The sequence below is a fragment of the Apium graveolens genome, chromosome 10 (assembly GCF_009905375.1).
Source record: "Apium graveolens cultivar Ventura chromosome 10, ASM990537v1, whole genome shotgun sequence".
NCBI classification, from domain to species: Eukaryota; Viridiplantae; Streptophyta; class Magnoliopsida; order Apiales; family Apiaceae; genus Apium; species Apium graveolens.
In genome coordinates this window covers 221,997,151-222,003,150 of record NC_133656.1, presented here as the reverse complement: position 1 = coordinate 222,003,150, position 6,000 = coordinate 221,997,151, and positions in this window count along the sequence as shown.

The window sequence follows — 6,000 nt, the reverse complement described above, 5'->3', positions numbered from 1 at the left end:
AGCATCAGAGTTTATGTTAACATTTCTCTTATCAGTACTTACACTATCAGACTTTGAATCAGAAATTACACTAGAAGGAACAATGGAAACTTTCTTCAAAGAAGGTTTTATTTGATAATAATCATAGTACAAACTATGATATTCCTTACAAGTATAAATGGAATGCCATAAACTACCACAATGAAAACAAGGATTTTGTGGTTTGTATCTAACAGACTGACTCTTAACTCCTGATTTTGAAGGTAAGGAGTTAATATTCTTATTCTTCCTGCAAAAAGAAGCCAGATGGTTAGAACTTCCACAGTTATGACATGTTTTCCTAGGAGCATCAGGAACAGGTTTATAATCATTGCTTTTATTCACACCTTCCTTTCCATTCCTATTTTTCCTAGGTGATTTTACCTTGTTTGCATTCTTAACATCTTTCAGCTTATGCTTAAGCTGCTTCTTTGTCATTAAGCCTATGTTCACTTCAGCTGTCTTTTCCTGTTTTAGTTTGTCAGAAGTTGATTCCTCTTTAACTTCTGATTTCTCATTTTCAGACTTTACAGTTACAAACTTAACAGGTTTTAACTTTGGCTTTTGCTTAACAACAGGCTTAATTTCTTCAGTTCCTTTATCATTCTTATCTTCTCCATAACCTAAGCCCTCTTTCCAGTTTCCACTACTTAGCAAATTTTGAGTTGTTTTGCCAGAGTTAGTCCAAGTCCTGATAATCTCTCTTTCCTTTTCTAACTCAGTTTTTAGAGATTCATTCATTTTTAGCACTTCATCCCTAAAATAAAAAGCATCATCTCTATCCTTCTGAGTTTGATGGAACATGACTAACTCTTTTTCTAAGAAATCATTTCTTTTCTTAAATGCAAGATTTTCAGAAGTTAATCTTTCACATGTTAAAGTTTGATCTCTATAACTAACAAACATGGTTTTAAGATATCTTCTCAACTCATTAATATCATCAGTATGAAAAGCATAAGTAGTCTAAGGTACCTTTGTTTCAGCAGCTTCAGAACTGCTCTCAGCACTTTCTTTATCAGCATTTGCCATCAATGCATAGTTCTCCACACTTTCAGAGTCTGAGGTGTCTGTCCATCTTTTCTGCTTTGTGACAAGAGCCTTGCCTTTGTCACCCTTTACCTTCTTGCAATCAGGAGATATGTGGCCTTTCTCACCACAGTTATAACATTTAACATTGGTATAATCTCCTCTTTCAGACTTTCCTCCTCTGCCTTCAGATCTTCTGAAATTCTTCTTATCAGAACTTATGCCTTTCCTGGAAAACTTCTTTCCCTTCCTGAACTTCCTGTATGCAATCTTTGTGATTCCTTTCACCATAAGAGCAAACAGCTTCATCATCTCCTCATCAGCATCAGTCTCAGGCAAGCTTTCAGAATCTGAGTCATCATCACTTCCAGAACTTGATGACTCAGTTTCAGACTTTATGACAAGAGCTTTACCCTTTGTCTTTCCTTGAGGAAGCTGCTTTGGGGGATTCTTCTTCAGCCTTAAGAGCAACTGTCCTTGACTTTCCTCCTTTCCTCTTGCTTCTTTGTTCCATCTCAAGCTCATGAGTCTTGAGCATTCCATAGATTTCATCAAGAGTTGTTTCATCAAGATTGTAGTTGTCTCTTATTGTCGTTGCCTTCAAATCCCAGCATTCAGGAAGAGCTAACAGGAATTTAAGGTTTGAATCTTCAAGATCATACTCTTTATCAACCAATGACAAATCATTTAAAATTTTGACAAATCTATCATATAAATCATTCAATGACTCATTAGTCTTTGAGTCAAAATGTTCATACTCATGAGTGAGTATTGTCTTCATGTTCTTCTTAATTGTGTCAGTTCCCTGACACCTTATTTCCAGAGCATCACATATCTCCTTAGCAGTCTTGCAATTGATTACCCTGTTTGACATTATATTATCAATGGCACTATGCAGTAAGTGTCGTACCTTAGCATCCTTAGCAATTGATGCTATATCTTCAACAGTATAATCACTCTTCTCCTTTGGTACGGTCTTTGCTGCTTCACCTGCAACTGCAACAGCGAGCTTGGTTGGTTTGTGAGGCCCTTCTTTGATTCTATCAAGGTATTCTGGATCTGTTACTTCCAGGAACATGGTCATCCTTACCTTTCATATGGGATATTCAGATGGTCTCAGTATGGGAACTCTGATGGTCTCATACCGACTCTGAATTTGTGTCTTTTGTGGTTCCTCAGTTTTGGTAGGCTTAGTTGGAGTTTCTGTGTCCGACATGATTGTGTTTGGATCTTTAACTGTATGTGTGTTAACAGATAAGCTCTGATACCACTTGTTAGGTCACACACACTGTAGAGGGGGGTGAATACAGTGTATAATACAATCAAATCGATATTTTATATTAAGTAACAGAAAACAAACTTTATTGAAACAATAAACTCTGTTATAGTATGGAACTGTAACCTCTCAGTGATGAACAAATATCACGAGAGCTGTTAGGGTTACAATGAATAATCTTCTCGAATATGATAACACTTATAGTGTAAACCCTACGTCTGTGTTTATATACTACACAGTTACAAGATAATCGCTAATTGATATGGAATATAATTCTGCTTCCTAAAACATATCAATCAGATATCTTTTCTTCCAAGTATTCCATTCTTCACGGAACTCCTTCTTCATGCATATCTCTTCTTATGTTTATCTTGATCTTCTTTCCTTTAATCAGCTACTGTCCTTATCTGATCGTCCTTCAGCACTTAAGTTCTGATATCTAACTTCTGATGATTATCTCCTGATAATATAAGTACTGATATCCTTAAGTCCTGACTTCCAGTATAAGTATTGATCAACAGTTAAGTACTGATTTGTCCTGTTAAGTAAGATCTGAAATCTAAACATAAATTATATTAGGCATGACATTATCAAATATATCTAACAGAAAATTTGAAAAATATATAAAATGAAGTGCTAAGATTAGATCTCATATCTCATTTTTACATTGGTTCTCATTTGAGTCTTACTTCAATACAAACTAAATTAAAATACAAACTACAAACTACACCTCTCATACACAACTACACATAATACCCTCAATTTTTAATTGAATTTTTCCCGCCAATTAGTGAACTCTTTTTAAAATCTAACTTCACTATATTTTTCTACGTCATCCAACAATCAGTATGAATACCATATTTGATATGTTTCAACGATAAATCACTAATTATATCGATGAGAATTACTAAAAGTACTGGTTCTGGAATTAGTACTGATTTGAGTTTACTGATTCGGGTAAGTTTAAATACTGATTTGTCGTTAAAATATAGCAAATATGTTATGCAAATCGATGAGTGGGAGATGAATAAAAATACGGTGAAATTATTTTTTAAAAAAATTTAACCAACTAACGGGAGAAGTAAAATTAAAAACGAAGGGGAAAGTGATTAAACATGTGGGTCTCATTGGTTTGTAGTTTGTATTCTAATATTGGTTTGTATTTGAGCACTTGCCTATATATATATATATAGGGGTTTGGTCCACAACCCCAGGTGGTTGTAGTAACCACCTTCGGCATTGAAATATTGCGGCAGATACTGCCGCATTGTTTCATTCCAAAGGGTGCAATGAAATATTGCTGCAGATACTGCCGCATTGTTTCAATGCAACAATACCCCCGCATTGTTTCATTGCTACAGCGCAATGAAACAATGAAGCATTTATTTAATTTCTTAAATAACAAAAAATTATATTTTAATGATTTAATTTGTTTCCGATAATAACGGAGTTAAAAAGTATATAACTAATTTCAACAACAACTTGTTTCTATATATACTAATTTTATTACTACTTCTCATTTATATTATCAATTGTATAATGAGTTAAGAATTTAAAATTTAATTAGATATATAATCGGAAAAATAATTAAAATATTAGTTTTAATGAAAAAAATAAAAAAACGCAGATGATAACTGAAATGTATCAATGTTATGATTGTTTATTAATCAAAAGGTGTCGTCTTCCGAAGGCGACACCTTACGATCAATAAACAATCATACTTGTTTGCCTTGATCTTTTTTGAGTGAATTCTAATTAAACTATTTTAATTTAAATTTTAAATATTTCAAATTTATGTATAATAACACATTTGTACTGTATAATGAAGTTATACTGAATTAAAAAAAATTATATACAATTTTTCCATTTTAAAAAAATAAGAACAAAATAATAAAAAAATTTCCCCCTCCCGTAATGTGTCAATGCGGGAGGTGTAAATCACAGGCACAACATATTTAAAACACGTGGGCGGGTGGTTGAAGAGCCACCTGCCGCATTGTTTCATTGAGGGAGTCGCAATGACAGAATGCGGTAGGTGACCGAGTTATTCTAAGTTATTTTATATTTTTTATAGGCAAAGAAAATTCGATAAAATTTTATTTTTTTAGTTTTTCACATTTTTAATATGTGCATGATAACATAACAAGAAATTTTTATATAGTTTGTTACCAAGAAATTTTTAACGTTTTAGAGGCTAAGTTATTTTATATTTTTTATAGGCAAAGAAAATTCGATAAAAATTCATTTTTTTAGTTTTTCACATTTTTAATTTTTAACATTATATTTGTTTATTATAAATTAAAAATTGATAAATTAAATTCGACAAATACAAGAAAGATAAATATTAAATAATTTATTTCATTCAAATAGAAAAGGAGTACATTCAAATATTTTCTTAAACAAAATACATAATAACTTAAACATTTTATTCCGACGAGAATGATCAAGTTTTAATGGTGTTGAAAGAACCGCCTTTATCACCCTTATCGTCGTCCTTCTTCCTCTTCAACTTTTCCGTCTTCGCCTCATTTTCCTTTCTTTTCTTGCCCTCAAGCGCCATTTGAATACGGCGGACAGCTATTGCCATGTCTTCATCTCCTTCGGGCCCGTCGTAAGCCACGTCATCGATAATTACCTTGTTATTGTCCCAATCATAGTAGAAAACCATTTTTCGAAAAATAGAGAAGAGAATGTTGAAGAGAAAATGTAGAATGAAAAAAAAATGAGATTACAAAAGCACTATTTATAGGCTGAAAACCGGAATTTTAAAAACCAAAAATTTAATTTAGGCACAAAAAAAAATGTTGCGGAAGCTGAGGGGTAAGACTGTTGACTAATCTGCCGCAATGACCCAATGCGGCAGGAACTACTGCAGCAATGGGTCAATGCGGAAAGAGATTCTGCAGCAATGAGCCAATGCGGTATGTCGGTCCAACTCCTTAACGTTTGACCAGTCAATTTATAATAATGGCACAAAAATTAAGTATGAATTCACAAAAAAGTATAAAATTAATAATATAAATTTTAAAAACAAAAATTAGGTATGAATTCACAAAAATTGATATTGATTTAATATTTGCACAAAAATTAAGTATGAATTCACAAAAAAGTATAAAATTAATAATATAAATTTTATTATTAAAATTGATAATTTGATTTTTTAACTAAAATAACATATATGACAATTTTTAAAAACATAAAACTCACAAAATATTGTAATCATAAAAATTCAGAAATACTATGTGAAAACCAAAAAATTAATTTAGGCACAAAAAAAATGTTGCGGAAGCTGAGGGGTAAGACTGTTGATTAATCTGCCGCAATGACCCAATGCGGCAGGAACTACTGCAGCAATGGGTCAATGCGGCAACACATTTTGCAGCAATGAACCAATGTGGTATGTCGGTTCTATGCGGCAACACATTCTGCAACAATAGGCCCACACTCATTCTCCATAGTAACTGCAAAGTGCACAATAAAAAATACTATATAATCCCAACTTAAACACGAAACATTTATAAAACCGTTATTTTCTATTTTAAGTCCTACCGAAAAATCGGCATGACTCATTCGTTTATAAGCTAGCCACAACCAATCAATCAATCAACAAGCATTCGTTTATACAACATATCTCAACTTACTATGCCAAACTATTACTAGTACATTTCGAAAACATCGAA